General features: G+C 43.8%; 2 long non-coding RNA genes across 6 annotated transcripts; both read left to right on the forward strand.

Moving 5' to 3' along the window:
* Nucleotides 1–1,959: 1,959 nt before the first annotated feature.
* On the forward strand, nt 1,960–4,158 carry LOC134155532 (uncharacterized). The gene is made up of 2 exons (XR_009961605.1): nt 1,960–3,116; nt 3,646–4,158. It is a non-coding gene; the product is annotated as an uncharacterized LOC134155532 (long non-coding RNA).
* A 6,455-nt stretch (nt 4,159–10,613) lies between these two features.
* Nucleotides 10,614–18,431, forward strand: LOC134155521 (uncharacterized). 5 transcript variants are annotated; one of them, XR_009961596.1, is made up of 3 exons: nt 10,614–10,869; nt 11,179–12,713; nt 18,217–18,431. It is a non-coding gene; the product is annotated as an uncharacterized LOC134155521 (long non-coding RNA). The 5 variants fall into 5 exon arrangements; XR_009961599.1 differs by having other exon boundaries at nt 11,179–12,487; XR_009961597.1 differs by lacking the exon at nt 18,217–18,431 and having other exon boundaries at nt 11,179–11,581; nt 12,176–12,849.
* Nucleotides 18,432–19,254: the final 823 nt, after the last annotated feature.

A 19,254-nucleotide genomic window follows, 5' to 3' on the forward strand; every position in this document is an offset into this window, starting at 1 on the left:
AGGGTGTTGATGTAAGAGACAGGCAGCTTTTATGGCTTCTCTGCCTGATCTAAAATTGGAGCAGGTATTCAAGGGGGAAGAAGAGGGAGTGGGACTGCCAGTGCCCACATCTTTGGCAGTCACTGCATTGTTAATCTGAAATAGCCCATGTTTGTTGACCTTCAAGGCTGGGCTATGGTGGCTTTTTTTGGGTGACTTGGAAAACAGAGTGATAAAGTGAGGTAATCCCTGGAGTGAGGAATCCCTGGAGCATCCTTTAGGAGTTAGGGTATTCTGAGAAAAGAATCATGGAATGGGTTCGGTTGGAAGGGAGCTTAATGATCATCTAGTTCCAAGCCCCTGCCATGGGCAGGGACACCTTCCACTAGACCAGGTTGCTCAAAGTCACTGATAGTTGTATTTATTTAGATAAGCTTGCTCTGTAGAACTATCTTCTTGCTTGGCCATGCTTTTCTTTCTGTAACTCTCAAGAGAAAGGCTTTTCTAGAACTTACACAGGAAAAGAGAGCGCTTTTTGAGAGTGGTTGCTCCTTTGTATTTGTGGTTTTGAAGGCAGAAAGCAGAAATTTCTGAAGGTAGAAATCATGCAGAAGTCAGCTCATGTATGACCCAGTCTGTGCCATTATTGTCATTCACAGCAGTTTCTATTCCCTGTTGATGCTGTGCTTATCTTTTCTTAGTTGTTGTTAATACAACCACTGACTACTAAGACAGAAAGGGTTACTGCTTCATCCTAAGAGCAGATAGGATCAATAGCATAATAAGCATTAAGCATTATAAATCCATGCCTCTTTTTTAAGACAAAAACCAAGGCAATACTCAAGTTAAAAACATGTTTGTAAAAACCCAAAAAGCTCAGAGCCCACGTGCAAAGTGAAATCCTGTAGCATCATTTTGTAATGTAGAAGAGTTCATGAAATCTTGTGTTTACAAGTGAACCTCTCAGCTTGCAGAGTGACACAAAGCATACAGAAACTTCCGAGAACCTTTGTTGACTTAGTGGGACTGCATTGGGTCCACAGGAAGATGTTTGTGTTCAAAATCATGTCTGGCATTGAACAAAAGCTTCAGCAGTGTGTAATCTTTGGTTTTGGCAGGAGAATGTCACGTAGACACACCGTGTGTAAGTCATGTACCACCACACTCTATGTGCAATCTTCGCCTATTTTGCCATCTACCTTCTGTACAGGCCCACTACAGTTAATCTAGAGTGCAGCACAGTTGCTGTGATCCTGCACTTGCAGACTGTCTGCTGCTGACCTCTTCTGCCATTTTTGGTTACTTTAAAACTCAGATCAGTTTAGTGCATGAATTACTACCCTTGGAGGACAGTGTGGATGGCAGGGACAAACAGCTGGATGCACATAGAAAAAGGATGTGAGAACAACCAGAACTGATTCTACTGCTGAGAGAATATTTATGGGGAATTGCACTTTTTACTGTTTAAGGTAAGATGCAGAAACTGGTTATTTTGCCAGTTCAGTTGCAATTTTGAGTTCTTTTTCTAGGATATCAGAGGTGTGAAGCATTAACTTAAAGCTCTTTCAGTGAGATGACCCAATCCTGTGGCTGAGTCCTTGCTTTATTTCATAGTCATGGCATGAATCTTTGCTTTTCATCTGAGAAGTGGCAGCAAGAAGACCTCTCAGCACCAGAGGGAGTGTTGCAAGGGTGATCACAGGAACAGTTGTGATGAGTTCAGCAGAGGCTGGACTAGCTTCTAGGCTAGCTGCCAAGTGGGGTACCAGTACATGAACAGGGTAATGCTGAGCAGCCAGCTTGTTGCTGCATTGCACATAACTCCATATATTGTCAATATTGTGTATAGCAAATATGAAGCTTTGCAGAATGTGAGGGCTCCTTCTTTACCATTGTATGTTTCCTTCAAGAACTGAGGAGAATTCTGGGATTGCCCTGTGTAATATGTACAGCTGCACTCTTTTGGGTTGCTGGGATCCTTCCCTGGTGCACAGTGACACAAAAGTGCCTCAGCCTTCTCCAACTGCAGCCAGCCAGACATCACTTTCCTGTTAGAAAGGCATAGTATTGCATGATAAAACAAACACAAAAAAGACAAAAAGGAGCTGCTCTCATCCTCATGTATGACACTGAGAAGGTATTAGCTTGGGATTTATCCAAGTGGCCTTCCATGCACCGCTGGACAGCGGTGTTCTAGGTCTTCAAGGTGGTACGGTAGTTGTGGTAGTAACAATGGTTTATGGGCAAATAAATTCCTGAAAATGTTTTGAAGCTGGGAGAATTTGCTGATGGCTACTCCAAGGCATCAACCCATGCAGTTAGTTACTTTACTAAGGAAACATTTCACTGTTTTCAGAAGATGAGTTTCATCTTCAAAATATCTCTTCAGCTTCAGGTTCAAATCCCCCACTAATGCAGGAGAGCACACATCTCAGCTGAAATGAACAGGACTCCATCCCCTTCCCTCTTCAGTAAATTAATACTGCTTATCCCTTTTCACCTGATCTGTTCAGCACAAAGAGTCAAATTATACTGTCAGCATTTGAAGAAAAAGGCCTGTTTAGTTTTCAAGGCAACAAAATACAGGGAGAGGAAAGAGGTATTTGTGTTTAGCTTCCTTCAATGAGTGGTTACACTGTTAAATGTCATGCTGTGCTTACTCTGCTTGCATCTACTCACCTGAGCAGGATCAACTATCTAGGATGATAGTTTTATCTGGATATTTTCAAGACCAAGTTGGAGGGTAATTCAGAAGCCAGTTTTGAAAACAGTCGCGCATCCGATAATATGACAACAAAAAAGAAGAATGGCTCCTTAATTCTTTGCTCTACTGTGACAAGAGCTTAGCTGGTTTTTGCATCTAGCTAACGGAATGCTAATTTCAAGGAGGTAAGCATATCCTGATTCAGTTTGTCACCTACCTGTATTCTAAACCTGGGCAAGCCTGGCTCAGTATCACGCAACACCAACTGGTATTGAGGTGAATACCAACACACTAGAGGTTATTTGGTTGGGAAAATGTGGGTAAACAGCAGTGTTCCCTCATGGATTCTCACAGGTCTTAACTCCATGCGCTTTGGGTCTCTGCTGCTGGAGGCCCTTGTGAGCTGTTCAGCCCATCTGTCTTCACCTTCCAGGTCAGTCATTTTGTGCAGTTGCATCTGCATGTGATTATGTTCTTTCTCTCATTTGGGGTTTCAGGTTGCCCCCAGCCTGTATTTAAGTTCTCACCTGTTTCTACACCACTGTGAAACAGCTGTTTTTCTAGTACAGCTCAATCCATGTATTGAAATAAGCAGTGTTTTATGCTTGGTTCCACAAAATAAGAAAATGCATGAATGGGTTGGCCCACATTCAGGTAAGATCTTGGAAAGGTGGAGGACACATGGAAGTGCAACCATTCTTTAGGGAAACACAGTAGTCAGGCACACCCAGGTAGGTATAGCTGGACTGAGTTCCCTCCTACACAGAGCAGAGTGTGTTGCCATGCCTCTGCCTTCACCACCATTGTTTGAGGATTTAGAAGGTCTGTTTTTAAACAGCTTTAAAAACAAACAAAAAAATATGTATACATGCTGTTTTTGTCTTAAGAGCTGTGAATCCTAAATCACAGTGGGATCAGTGAATGAGATGCTAGAGTGTATCGTTTACAATATGCTGCTTTAGGTCTCAGCTGAAACTGCAGAGCTGAAGCGGACTCTGGGCAGCTGAGAAGGAGACCTGGATGTTCCTGAAGACATCTCTGCAGGGGCTGGTAACCAGTAATCCAGGCACACAGGAGACATGGACCCTGGGTCTTCATTTCAGGGGAGCCAAGACCAGAAGACCAGTTATTAGGGTCACCATTAATACCCTTATTTAATACCCTTAACTTACCTGACGCAAGTTGAGTCGTTCTGCAAGATTTATACCTCCTGCTCTCCACAGGCACCTCTTGCCTCTTTTTGCTTGGCCTCTGCACAGTCTGAGGCCTTTACTTACCACAGCAATCACAATGTACCTGTTTCTGTTCAGCATGCTACTGTGTGAGCCTTTGTAAAAGCAGAACTTTTAAGGTGTCTTTTAACTAACTCAGTTTAAACGGCACATATTAAACATTGCTTATCATTTACTGACCACATAGGAACACTCAACATTTGCACAAACTACATTAAAAATATTTGACAAAGTCATACAAAATATTATTCTTATTTCTTACTGGAATTTCTAAAACATCTGACTAGAAACAACATCAGGGAGATGGAAATCAACAGGACTCCTACAAGCCATGCATAATAAAATGTTACTTCATGCAGACCATATGATACATTTTTCTTTTAGTGAATGCTTTGATGCTGGAATAAAGAAAAGGCAGAGTCCCCAGTAGAACTCAATATATGTCATCATCAGCAAACTTAATTGTTTGTCTCAAAGGCCAAGGTAATGCACTTAAGTAATTCTGTAGTGCAGCAAAGCTGGATTTCACAGACCTCAGTCTATGACAGTAAGAAATCAGTAAGCTGGATTTGCCCAGTTCCTTCTTGCACACTTTCCCAACATATATAAATCAGGGAGGAGTAGGTATCTGTTACAGGCAAACAATCCAGCTGACAGGACAAACCTTCAGATGCAATAAGCAGCTGTAATACATCTGATAGCTTTATATCTGTGCATACATCTACACAATAATAAGAAACAAATTCAAATGAATTTAATATCCAGCGAAAGCACAAGCACCTTCAACAAATTTTTACAACATTCCTTTCAAGGAGTCATCCATTTACCGGAATTCAATTGTGACTTATTCTCTGACAAGATAGTTGGGGTTGTTCAGCCTGGAGAAGAGAAGGCTCCAGGGACACATAGCAGCCTTCCAATACCTAAAGCAGGCATACAAGAAATCTGAAAGACTTTTTACAAGGGCACATAGTGACAGGACAAGGGGGAATGGCTTTAAACTGAAAGTTGGTAGATTTAGATTAGATATGAGGAAGAAATTCTTTACTGTGAGGGTGGTGAGGCACTGGAACAGGTTGCCCAGAGAAGTTGTGGCTGCCCCATCCTTGGAAGTGTTCAAGGCCAGGTTAGACAGGGCTTTGGGCAGCATGGTCCAGTGGAAGCTGTCCCTGGCTATGGCAGGGGGGTTAAACTAAATTATCTTTAAGGTCCCTTCCAACCCAAACTGTTATATGATTCTATGAAATCTAAAAGAGCATATTCCAGAAAGATGCAATGCTAGTAAACTGGAGAAAAGAAAACAGGAAAACTGTTACGGTTTAAGCCCAGATGGTAACTCAGAACCACGCATCCACTTGCTCACTCTTCAACTTCTTCCCTCCCCCCTATTCCTGGAGGGTTGGGGAAGAGAATCATAAGAATATAAATCCCACGGGTTGAGAGAAGAACAGTCCAGTAAATAAGGCATAATATAAAGTACAATAATAATAATGGCAAGGGAAATAACAAGTGGAGAGAATATGAAACTAAAAGGGGAGAGGAAAAACAATAAACACAAGTGATGCACAATACAACTGCTCACCAGCTGCCGACTGATACCCAGCCTGACCCGAGAGTGATCTGGGCGTTCTGGGTAACACCCCCCAGTTTATATGCTGGGCATGACATGCTGTGGTATGGAATACCCCTTTGGCTAATTTGGGTCAGGTGTCCTGTCTCTTCTTCCTCCCAGCTTCTCTTGCCCCTCCTCAATGGCAGAGCATGAGAGACTGAAAGGTCCTTGATCAGAGTAAGCATTACTTAGCAACAACTAAAAACATCAGCGTGTTATCAGAACTCTTCTCAAACTAAAGTCAAAAACGCAGCACTGCACCAGCTACTAAGAAGGAGAAAAATAACAGTTACAGCTGAACCCATGACAGAAACATAACCTCCAGCAACATTTTATGATGGTGATTTGTAAGCTGGTGTTTTGATTTTTATCTCAATAAAGATAAAATTGCCCAACACCAAAAGAACCTGCCTGTCATGCTGTGCAGGTGTTCATTTAGAATGAGTAAATTGCCGTGAAGATTTTCAGGTAACTTACCCATTTGGTTTTATTTGCAAGCTTGATGGGTGAAAATGGTGCCTGTTGGTTATTATGTTGTGCCTCTTCTTGGGTGCTAAAGGAGAGTAGGTTTGGTTAGGACATTGTGGTTAGGGGACCTCCTTGCACCATTTACTCAAGAACTGGGGCCTTTCATAGAACCAGGCGAAGAATTACAAATGCAGGATGCATGGTGGCGTTGAGTCAGCTTTTCATCATGTGCCTCTCATTCAGCAAGAGCTCTCTGGCTAGTCTGAAGGTTGGTCCACTCATTGGCACTTCACCAAAAATGAGACTGCAAGATTTACCTGCACTCTGAGGGCAAAGCAGTGCTACAGGCACCCTTTGGACAGCAGCAGCTCACTGTTCACCTCTTTAAATATGCTGCAAGCAAAATCACAGTTTATGGGAAGTATTTTATGGGAAGAGTTTGAAGACAGAAGTGCCTTGACAAGGAAGAAAGCAAAAACCACCCAAAGGCCAGACGAAGAGGTATCTGACTATTTGCATATCTCGGGCAATAGCAAAAGCTGGGGGTGAGATGGCAGATGGGCTGCAAATTTATTGTAATGTCCTTTCCCTGAATCATCACATGGCAACAATCTGCCACCCCGCCAAGCTATCCTTCATTCTGCCCTTTTCTGTATAGAGGAGTCATCATTGCTCCATTGGAAACACAGTATTCTTGTAAATGCATTACTCACTGACAAGATTACTTCTGTGTCTTGCTGCTAGTCATCAGGACCAGCTCTGAAAACAACAGGTCTAAGACATGTCCCTGCTCATCTGCCTGCCGTGTTCCTAGCAAGAATCCAAAGGGCACACTAAATATAACCTCAACCCTGCTACAGAAATAAGTCATGTAACATGACCTGCATGTCTGTTAAGTAAGTTGCATTGCAATTTCTATTGCACTGATTCATATTAAAAAGTATTCTCCTTTTATTTGAAAAGACTCTGAATGCAAACTCATGAAGAAAAAGAGCACAAGGCACAAGTACTGGCCAAGTCCTGCTGAAGCTCTCTGCAGCCCATGGGAGATAGATAAGATCTATGCTGTTGCGTCCCATGCCTCACCAGGGCTGTGGTTTCCTCTCCCCAGCAGCTCTCATAGAATTCAGCTATATAGTGCCACAGGAGACAACAGCTGGAAATCCCATATTTAATTGCCCTGCTCCAGTTTGGTCTCTGAGGGAAACCCCCAGGGTGGTGATGGATGCCTGCTGCCCACGGGCAGGAGCAGTTCAGGTATCTGCAGATATCCTGCAGATATCCTCCTCTCAGACAACTAACCTACCTAACAACTCTACCTCAGCAAAACTTATGCTTCAGGTGACCATCTGTGCAAGAGCAATCACCAAACTTTGCTACTGCCTCAAGCAAGGTGGCTTCACCAGAGACTGTAAGAAGCAAAGGTGTTCCTGTCCAATGTGGCACCCAAATACAGTTGGCAAGCTGCTTCACACCACCCAGCCTGGGACACCCTCAAGTGTGTGCTACATGAACAGACAGACCAAGTCAGGTAGCAAAACACATGAGGTTGGCTCAAGGTTTGCTGAAAAATCCTGCGTGAGCCATGTCCAAAAGGGATCCCTCAGAGCATACAGACCCAAGGGAGTCAGAAACTCCCTGCTCACTCTTCTCTTGTGTGAGTTGATTTTTTTGAGGTGCTCAGATATGTTTTTACTTCCCTGGATTTCCTGTGTGAAGGGAAGATGACTGTCATTCCTGAGCATATGAACATCTACATGACGTACCTTCACCACCAGTTTCTGCACCCGGGCAGCAGTATCTTTCCACAGTGCAGCAGCCCAGATGGGTTTACCTCTGCATTGCCGGTTGCTCTGCTTCCATTGCTTCAACCACCCCCACAGGGCATTTGCCACCATCCATGAGTCAGTATAGAGATAAAGTGCTGGCCACTTTTCTTGTTCAGCAATGTCCAGGGCCAGCTGGATGGCTTCCACCTCGGCAAACTGACTCGATTCACCCTCTCCTTCAGCAGTTGCTGCAACTTGTCACTGGGGACTCCATACAGCTGCCTTCCATCTCCGATGCTTTCCCACAATACAGCAAGACCCATCAGTAAACAAGGCATACTGCTTTTCATTTTCTGACAGTTTATTGTATGGTGTGGGGCCTCTTCAGCACGCACCGCCTCCTCCTCTGGTGACATTCCAAAATCTTTGCCCTCTGGCCAGTCCGTGATGACTTCCAGAATGCCTGGACGACTGAGATTTCCTATTCGAGTTCGTTGTGTAATTAGTGCAGCCCATTTACTCCATGTAGCATCAGTTGTATGATGTGTAGAGGAGCCCCTGCCTTTGAACATCCAGCCCAGCACGGGCAACCGGGGTGCCAGGAGGAGCTGTGCTTCAGTGCCAATCACTTCTGAAGCAGCTCGAACCCCTTCATAGGCTGCCAGTATCTCTTTCTCAGTTAGGGTATAGCTGGCCTCAGATCCTCTGTATCCCCGACTCCAAAAGCCGAGGGGTCGACCTCGAGTCTCCCCTGGAGCTTTCTGCCAGAGGCTCCAGGTAAGACCATTCTCCCCAGCTCTGGTGTACAGCACATTTTTCGCATCTTGCCCTGCCTGGACTGTCCCCCAGGCTACTGCATGAACTATCTCCTGCTCTTGTGATGGCCCTACTCCATCCTTCTTCACTAAATGAGCTGTCTTTCACCTCCATTTGTTCTTGTGTACAGGGGCAACTGATAACAGTGTGGGTTGGTTCTGGTTCCACTGCAGTGCCTGTCCCTGGGGTTGGAGTAGCAGCAGTGTCTGTTGTTTTGTTATGAGGTCCAGAGACCTTCTCTTCCCCTTAAGGGTACTGGATAGTATTAAACATGTTGGTAAGCATGTCAGGCCCCAGCATGTTGCAGTGATTTGTGTCTCTCTGTAATTGGTGAGGTGACAGCATACTTTTCCGAAATATTTCACTATTTTTTCCAGGTTCTGCACTTGTTCAGGGGTGCAGTTCCAAACCCTTGGAGGTGCCCACTGGCCTAGGTACTTGCCCATACTATCCACACACCCTGCCACTCATGAACATCCAACCTTGGAGAAGATGTCTTGGTGGTCTTCTAAGATAGTTGTTTAACCTTAAACAAGACCTGAACCATATGCAGCAACATGCTGGTTCCTAGCAAAAGGACCAGGCTGATTTCAATGATACTCAAAGGATATTAAAAATCTTAAAAATTCCCAAATTCTGCTGTAATCAGCCTGGAGGAGAAGGAAGATGTTGGAAGGAGGGAGGGAAGGAAGGAAGAAAGCTGTAAGAAGATGTGTCCCCCTGGAGTTGGCTTTCTGAGAAGAAAAGGCAAAAGGTGTAATTATTAATAGTTCCCAATACATTATGTCTGAAGAATATAGGTGACGGCAATGCTGAGTACACATAACACACTAGTTTCACGACCAGCAGTTCTATCATATCATAAGCCAATACTGTGAAGTACAACAAAACAATGATCTTAGCCCAGGCCCCACGGAGAAAAACCATCACCGCAGTGAACACACACTGTAAGATATTATGCAACACAGCCCTGAGAACAAGCACAACTCCAAGAGTCCATAAACCAACATTGCGACCAGCAACTTTTAAACCAATGCAATGAATGCTTACAACGAATTTGTATTTACACCCTTTGGCTGGACCTATTATTATCTTAACTCTTTGTGCCTCACAGTGAGCACCAAATAGAACTGTGTCAAACCCCAGCTGATAATTAAATGCCACACAGCCGCTTGCTCACTCCCTTACCCCCATGGTGGGATGGGGAGGAGAATGGGAAAAAAGGTAAAATCTCATGGGTTGAGATAAGAATAACTTTAGTAATAAAGTAAAATATAATAATAATATAAATATTAATAATAATATTAGGAAATAAAGAAAGAGAGGAATAAACCCCCCAAGAAAGACAAGTCATTCACAGTAAAATTGCTCACCACCTGCTGACTGATGCCAAGGCCAACCCCAAGCAGTTACTGGCTCCTCCTGGCCAACTCCCCCAGTTTCTATGCTGAACATGTTGCGCTGTGGTATGGAATACCCCTTTGGCTAGTTCAGGCCAGGTGTCCTGTCTCTGCTTCCTCCTAGCTTCTTGTGCCTCTCCCTCACTGGCAGAGCTTGACAGACTGAAAAGTCCTCAGGGGTAACTGTTACTTAGCAATAACTAAAACATTGGTGAGTTATCAGCATGGTTCTCAGACTAAAGCCAAACACAGCCCTGCACCAGTGTGGAGACAGTGTTCTCACAGGAGAATGGATAATTGGTACATAAACTCTGAATAATCCTGAAAGATACAGCAAGGCCATGAGAGGCCAGAGGAAGCCTAAACAAGCAAGATAAGAAGCTGGATTTCACCAAGTTAATGAGAACTGTGGACTGTTGGCAAGCTTTCGAGGCCAAGTGCTCACACCTGTGCTTAACCAATTATATGTTAGTCACTAAGGGTCTTCAAGACATGTATCCAATCATAATGTGCCAAATCACTGTAAGTGCATGTAAGAAACAGTATTTAAGGGGTTAAGGCTTTGTAATAAACGGCTTTTGTCTGATCATATTGATCTCTGACTGAGTCCATATATTTTCTGCGGCACACCAGCTACTAGGAAGAAAATTAACTTACATTTTTACTTCCTTAGGTTTCCTGTGTGAAGGGAAGATGTTGGGCATTTACTGATATTGCTGGCTACTGCTACCCTGAACTGAGATTCATTTTGTGATCAGTTTTGGAAGCCTGAGGATGAGAGGAGTTGTGCATTGATCTGCTCCTGTTGCTTTACAGGCACAGCAGAAAGATCACTGACATTCAGCAGCGGTGCCTTTTGGTGGCGCCAGAGCCTCGGACCACAGCCTGGGTAAACGTCAGCCCAGTCAGGGTGTCATTTGCCTTTAGGTTCAGCTTCTTACAGAAGATGATTACTTGTCTAGTGCTCGAAACCAAGATTCTTCTCTGGGATATTTTGATGTAAATGTTTGACTTTATAGGAGTCCATTATTGTTCTCCTCCTGTAGCAAACCCTAAACATCATAGCAGTAATGAGCTTTTCATACTAAAATCTCTCTGGCAGATAGGTTGGGAAGGAAGGGGTATGTGACCTGTGCGTGCTGAGATGGTGTGTTGTGTTACATGCTCCTGAGCTTCTCACTTGTTTTGTGTTTCACAGATTACAGACGCATGCCAGTATTTCTCTGCCTCTTCAGGAAGAAATTGGATGTCTTTTTCAATGAGAAATGTTAATCAGATAGAAATTACTGGGCTCACTACAGCAGGCAAATAGTTCAAACCTGTGTTCTGTATCATGCAGGAGTTTTGGGACCACGCTGAACCCATGAATATCCAGAGACGGACCCCACTTCCTAGTCCAACAGTGGCTTCTGTTGAACTGCAACTTGGTAACGAAGGAGGAAAAACAGCACTCGCAGCACTCGCCATGTTCTTAGTTGGGAAACTTACTCCTGGTCTATATTTCTTGCTGTGTTTTCAGTGTTAGGCCTCATGCCCTGCGTTAAGCCAAATGAACAACTTAGTGCTGTGCAATGCCCCATGGAGAAAAGTACTGCTTTCATGTGACAGATGCAAACTACTGTGCTGGGGAGTGGCAGGCTGATGTTGAGTCGACTAGCCTTTGCAGCATTACAAAGCCATGCTGAGCAAATAAAAACATCAGTCGAGCTACTTTTGAAGCAGGGTTGGCAGCTTGGGCATTTCTGTATCGCACGAGCTCTTGACTCGTGGGCTAGCAGTTCTTCTGGAACTTCCCTGTCAGGGCCTCTGAGACTGATGTAGACTGATAGCACACAGTCATCAAGCAGATCTGCTGAGAAAGGGGAGAGTTGCACACCAACTGGTGATTTCTGACTAGATTGCACTCATTCTGTAGAAAACAGTCCAGGGAAAGACATGCCGACACCATCATGTTTCCAGGTGAATGTCTCCATAGGGGTGGACAGGGCTAGCTCTTCATCTTGAGACTAAAAAGATGTCCTGTCCTGAAAAAATTACTGTCTCATTCTATACAGAAGTGCTGAGATAGACTGTTATGGGTCATTAATACATACCTACCTGCCATTGTTATTTGAAGAATATCAAGTCATGCAGGTACCTACCACCTGTAGTTATTTTGTTTTTTTTTTTTTAATTGTATTTTATTTATTAATTAGGTTGGAAAAGCTTTCCTTCTCTGGACAGCAGGCCCAAAGCCACCCTCACAGACACTAGGAGACTGGAATACCATGCCAGCTGCTGGAGATGCACGTTTGACCCAGAAGTATAGATGCCTGTATTATACCCAGCACTAGCAAGTATACCAGTTTGAGGACAGGGGAGTGCAGTATGCTGTATCACCTGGGAAGAAGCTACTTGAAGGTCAGTTACTGCACAGCAACCTCTGCATGCAGGCTTTCTGGTCCATGGGGGGCACATGGAGGGTCTGTATCCCAACACAGCTGACTCACAAAGACAACAGAGCTGCGGTAAGTTCAGAAAAATTGCTTGCACTACCCCCTGTATGGAACAAAGGTGGAGAATGAGACTCCCCTGCAAGGAAAGTGACAGGACAGAAACAACACCGTAGCGAGTGCTCCTGCAGTATTGTGATGTGCTTCTGTAACAAGCAGCAGTTTATAAAGCACTGATTAATCTAGTAGAAGCAGGATTTTTTCAACACCTTAGATGGGGAAAGGGACTAAGACTGTAATTGTAAATTGAGTTAAATAGTTACTATGGAAGAACTGCCTTTAGTGCTGTAACACTTGTCTGCCTTGCTTAGGTATTCTGAAGGGAAAATAAATAGCTGAGATGCCGCTTTTCTGCAGTGCCTCCCAAGTACATCAGAGCAAGCTGTCTCAGCAATTTATTAACATAGAACCAAAAGCAACACTACAAGAGACCAGGTTGCATTTATTTCCCTTAATGCTGTTCAGCAAAGCTACCTGTCGTGTACCTGAGCGACATGACCATTGTGAAACCTGTAAGTTAAGTTCTTTTGCCTCCTGCCTTAGCATCGTGAAAGTTTTTAGGGCCCGAAGGAGGTGATGAACAGCATCAATCGACATTTAGTGTCTTGTGGCGTGGTGCCAGAATGGGCTGTATGTGTCAGTTTGAATCAGTAACGCCCTTTCCCAAGCCAGAATAGTGTCGGACAATCTAGCGACTGTTGGAGTTTAAATTGTGGGAATTAAACTTGCTAATTACCGTGTCCGGTTTCCAGTACCCGCCTTCCCATGGGGAGTGGGGGTGGGAACGGGTACGATCTGCCGCGCAGCAAGGACAGTCCCACCTCCCAGCGCCGCCTGGCCCCTGGCAGGGGCGGAGCGGTCCCCGGACCGCGAGCGTCCCGCGGGTCAGGCCCGGAGGCTCGGGCGGCCATGCTAGCAGCGGGGCGCGCCGGGAGATGTAGTTCTGCGGCACACGGCTGCCGGGTGGCCGCCCTGGTCCGGGCCGCCTGCAGCACCGCACCACCGCGGTCTGGTACCACCGTGGCCCGCGGGGCACTTGTGCTGCCGGTCCCGTACCGGTTTCCTCCAGCCTGCCCGGCTGCACGCCGACCAACAGCAGCGCGCTCACCCCACGAGAGCGGATGCGTAGCAGCGCGCACCTCCTCCGTTCCGCCGGCTGCCCGCGGTACTGCAGCGCTGGGGGGGAGGCTCTCAGCCGGGTGCTCCCTGCCGCCGCCTGGCGGCCGAAACGCGGCATTTGCAGCGTCAGACCCTCACAGGGTGCCGCCGCCTCGTGGCGGAACAGCGGCACTGCGGCAGTGAATTTCTCGGGCTGCGCCCCCTCGTCTTCTGATCCCTATCCCGAAGTTATCTCATAGCATCACAGAATCGTCTAGGTTGAAAAGACCCTTAAGATCATGGATTCCAACTGTTAACCTAGCACTGCCAAGCCCTGGCTCAAGGCCCCCCGTAATCCTTCTCTTATCCAGGCTAAACAACCCCATTTCCTTCAGTTGTGTCTAAATTCCATTTGGAGTAACATCAGTCAACAGTTCAGGTGTAATTTAGGCAGAAAAACTCAGGCCCACTGCTTTGCCAGGCAGCATCCATTCTTGGTGAGTGCTTTAGCCTATTTAATGTTCTGCGTTTGATTTTGTTTCCAATTTGCATTATTTAATTAGCTCAAAGTATTAATACTACCACAGTGTTAAATCTAGATGTAGGCAGCTTGTGCCTCATTGACAGTATTTTCCCTAGAACCCTGGCTCACATGACAGAGAGCTTCCTTGTTGTTCTATTCCCTAGTTTTCTTCCTTTGTGGGTCCTCATTAATTAAAAATACTTTGAATAGTTTGAATCCCACAGTAGCAAAACAGTATAGCATAACACACAAATAATGAAGAGAAAAAGTTCTGCTAGCACGAATCACCTCCCAGTGCTCATAGAACAGGGTAGCACATGGCATTTCCAGCCCCACTCGCATCTTAGCTTACTTGCTGCAGTACTAGCCTTTTGCTGCAGCTCTGCCCCTGCCCCAGCAGTGGAGAATGGACAGGGAATGCCAAGGGGCCGTATCTGCCCTCTCTCTGGAAAAATCACCTTTCATTTCCTCTGCTGCTTCTTTGGGGGTGGATTGGAGAGGTTCTGCACAGGCAGAGCAAAGGTACTGCGAGTACCATGGTTGGAGGGTTCTAAAGAGCAGAGAGCTGTTTAGACAAAAATCACGGTCTCTTAATAATAGTGAAATTAAATCTGGTCTCTGTAGGAAATAGAGACCAGATGTTGTATGCTGCCTTTTAATAGTTCTGCAAATTAAACAGGGTAAGGGAACAGATAGTGCCTGCACTCTATACTTTTCCACCCTTTTAAATTACACTTCAGTGGATTATTCAGATTTATCTGGTTTAGGACATTTCTATGTAAAGTATGTGCATTGCAAAAAATCTACTCTCTCTATTTTGGTTGGGATTTTTGGTTGGTTGGATTTTTTTTTTGCTAATTGTTTTTTGAGATTTTATTTGTGTCTTTCTCAGTTCCTTTATCCCCTCCCCCACCCCCACCCCCCACCCCCCAGCCCTGTGTTTGTAGAACAGTCTGAAATTTATCCATGAAACTGTTAATTTTCTGACTCTCATGAGTTTTTCTTAGACTGGGATATCATGTGGCTTTTTATACAAGCTTGTTTTATCTCATTTTTATGGTTTCCTTAAAGCTCTGCTTCTTCTAGAAAAGGCTATTTAGTGCCCTAGTGAGGTGACTGGGCATTTTTCTTATCAGTTATTTCCTACCAAATTTGCCTATGGTGCAGGTTAAAGTCTCTATCCCTCTACTGCCAACTCAGCAGTAGTTAATCATGCAATTTAGTCTGATGATAATTTATTCCAGCTAATGATGCATGAGATGTAAAAAGCCTAAAGGAGGAGTTCGGGGGACTGGAAGTCAGGAGGGAAAAACTTCCCAAACCAAACATTCCCACCTCTTTTCCTTGCAAACTCAGCATACCTTATGCTGAAACTACTGAGACACCATGGAGCCCTGCTTTTTTTTACGGTCTCTTGGTGGTGGAATCACACTTTAAATCATTCAGCAAAAGCATGACTTAGTTAACACTTCATTATGCCAGAAGCGTTCCACTATGCTGTAGTTGGCAGAAAAATCTGACTTTCCTCGTGCATTTTATCCATCACCCGCTTCAAATTAAGAAAATGTGACTTTCAAAGTTTTTGTCTAAAAGGCATATGGCTGAATGTCTACTTACCCAATCATCAGTTGTAGTAGGTGGATATATTAAAAATAAGAAAGATCAGATACCACATTTAAATTAAGATATTTCTATGCTTTCTCTTTTTTCCCTTCAGGACTAAATATTTCACTGTAAAGCATTATTTGAAGAGTAGCATGTTTCATCTCAAGGATCATGAATGTCTTGCAGTATAATTTTACAATGTGGCTAGTTAAATAACTTTAGCAAGTGGAGCACATGGTTATTTGCTCACATATGGGCTTTCAAATTCTGATCTTCAGACTAGCAGCTGTCTTCAGTATTATAGGAACAGTCGCATACGTGGTCCCAGGGCCAACTCATCCCTTTTACAACTTGCATAAAGGTGACGGGAGCCTCCAAATTGTTTGAGGGCAGCAAGGGGTATAGAAAATCTGGCAGTCAGAATCTTAGTGGAAAATTCTTTTTCAAGAAGCAGAAAATAGACTTATCACTAGAATAATACTATAACCAGCCTCAAATGACATTCACACTCTAGTAATGCTGAGATACAAGCCTCTAAAAAACCCAAAGTTACTAATGGTTATTTTCTACAGCTGAATCCCAAACCCTTTATTTGGTTGTTTGTTTTTTTTCCTCCTTTTTTAAGCAAAAATCCAATTTGCAGTATTGATAAATTCAAACAGTGAGGTTATATGCTGCTGAATTATAACATCTGTTTTAATTTTGTATCCTTTCAAGAGACAAACTTAAGCTGTAAAAGAGAGATCCTTCTGAAATGGATAAATATCCTCCCCATTCTACTGGAAGTAAAGAAAAGTGGGGGGAAACACCCACCCATGGCATTGCCATCAAAACCAGTCCAGCGGCACTACCAGAACATGTAAACCTTTTTCAACTAAATATGATGTTTTAACTAAAGATACCTCAGTGCATCTCAGTAGTCACGGGCTTACGCAGAAAGACTTCTCAAGCCTGGGCTCAAATTCATAATAATGGAATATCCTGACAAAGAAATTGCAGAAATACTTTACAGGAAGTATCATCAAGAAGTTAACTTGTCCACTTTGCTGTTATAAATATTTCTAGACCTGTTTATATATCTTATTCAATAAAGAGTGCAGTGAATGTGGTAGAAAATCCCTGCTGCTCTCATATCAGGCTAACACACAGGGGGCTTTTGCCTCTGATATGACTCATTTTTTTTATAACTACCTATGTTCAAAATGAGAAAATTTTCAACAATATCCTGAAGTACCTCTCATTTATAAACTATACACATAGAAAGAAGCAACTAAAAGGTAGTCTTTAGTTTATATTTTATTAGGAAAAAAAAAACAATTTTAGTCTAAATGAAATCTGTGTGTTAATTGATTATATCTTTAAAATCCTCATGACAATGCAGATTCTGCTTTGAAAACTGACATCTTCTCCAAGAAAGAAACCCACATAGTGGTACATGAATTTCACACAGTTTGAAAAGAAAAATCCCAGAGGACTAAGTTTAAATAAGGTTCAATTCATATGTCTCCATTAAAAATGCATGTAGCCTTTCTGCAGAGGTAGTAAAAACTCAGATGCACAGTGCCTTGAGCAAAGTGGTCTAGGTTGGCCTGTACAGCTTCAGATTCTGTGAAGAATATAGGGTCATTGAGTAACTGTAAGGACCTCAGGAGGTCACCTGCTTCAGCTTCCTGCTCAAGGCAGGGCTAGTTTCAAAGTTCAGTCTGGTTGCTTAGGGTCTTATGCACTCCAGTTTTGGAAATTTTCAAGGTAGGGGACTCCACAGCCTCTCTGGGCAACATAAAAGTGCGTAAGACCCAACTCTATCCTTGCATATGAAAAATACTTCTATTTCTACTTTGTAGCCCATCCCACTTCCAGCCCCGTGCACTTCCTTTTCATATTTGAACTTAGTTTGGAGTTTCCTGTTCAGCCAGTCTGGCCACCTGATACCTATGCCTGTTTTTCTGCAGTTTTGGATGGACTGTCTTTGTGCTGTCAGGAGGCTGGTCTTGAGGACTGACCAGCTGTCTGTGGCCCTCTGCCCCTCAGAGCACCTTCCCATGAGATCTTGTCTGCTAGGGGCCTCAACAAGCTCAAGTTCAGAGGTTTTAGCCTGCCACTGCTGCTTCTACACTCTGCTACTCCTACTACTAACTCCTTTCGCTTTTGAGATAAAAAATACTGTAAGGCAAGAGGCACTGAAGTAGATATCAAACTGTAAAACCACTCATTTTTTAAAACTACCAACATTGGATTAGAATTTTAGCTGTTGCATGATACTAACACCCAATTGCCTTCAGACTGTAAACATGGTATAAAGCCTACTCCTTATTTTTCAACATGCTGGGTTTTCTTCAAGGAGAGAAAAAGGTGATGGAACAGTTGCCACTCTATGCCTGTGACTATGATACCTGCGCTTATGAACTGGGAAAGAGGAAAAGGTGGCCAGCCAGATTCAGAAAGAAATTCCCCATTTGTCTGTCTCTGCGCTTGAGATAAAGCTGTGGGTATTTACTTTTTGTCTGATTATTTTTAGGCTGCCTTTGAATTTCTAGTACCCCGAGGTCTGTCAAGAGATGCGCTGGCCACTCCCTAGGTTGCAGTACTCCCCAGCTAGTTCTTTACCAGGCTCCTTCACAGCATTCTGTTGAGTACAGCAGATCTGTTTCCATCTTCCAAATGAAGCACGCAAAATTTGTTGTCTGCTTTTTATCATATGATACATCACAACAAAATTCCAGCGGCTTGCTTTTTTTTTAACGCATCTCTCCCTTCTCATATGATATAGACTTGCTTTTCCTCCTCTCTCCACTGGGGGTTTGTGTGTCACCTGTCTCTCCGGTTACCTCCAGAGAGGAAGGTTTCTAGAGGGAGGGTTTCACATATAATGTGAGGAGATCTGGTTCTCAAACCAAGTGGTCAGTACTCCCCTAAAAATAAATGTGCTGTCCATCACCATTGAAAAAAAATCTCCAGATACGTAGATTTTCTCATGTCAGGATCTGAGGACATATATTTTATTTCAAATAAAAGAAGAGTCAGGCAATAAAAAAAAGTAATTATCCAAATTCTGAAATTGTCAGTGATGGAACTGGCATTTTATCAAATATAACCTGTTTGGAACTTATCAGAGTGACTAGTAAAGCATTTAAAACATGCCCGGTATTTCAGCTATTCACTTAAGCTTTGGCTGCATGTTATAGAAGCCTTCCTGTTGTAGTTCTCAGGTATAGTGCAGTTATTTGAACTTACTCCTTGGGCAGTTCTTCAAAGGGTCAGTTTCCAGTAGTTTCCCCATTACTAGTAGAATGTGAAGGCACTGAAGAAATCCTGATTAAGATAGCTGACCACATTGCCTCAGAATTGATGCAAATTAACTGACTCTGCCTTCTGCAGAGCTGTCTTCACTTGCAAGAGAACTAAGCTCTAGGCCCTCTGATACAAGCAAAATGTCAGGGAGGAAGGGTCAGAGACAGACTTCAGAAAGTTCTGCTGAGGAGAATTGGTTATTTCAACTCTCCACTTTAAACTTCAACTCAGTAATGTTCTTCCCGAAGCTGTGGGTTTTCCATAG

This window comes from Pezoporus occidentalis, unplaced genomic scaffold, assembly GCF_034315485.1.
Source record: "Pezoporus occidentalis ecotype Australia unplaced genomic scaffold, CSIRO_AGI_Poc_V1 ctg79, whole genome shotgun sequence".
NCBI classification, from domain to species: Eukaryota; Metazoa; Chordata; class Aves; order Psittaciformes; family Psittacidae; genus Pezoporus; species Pezoporus occidentalis.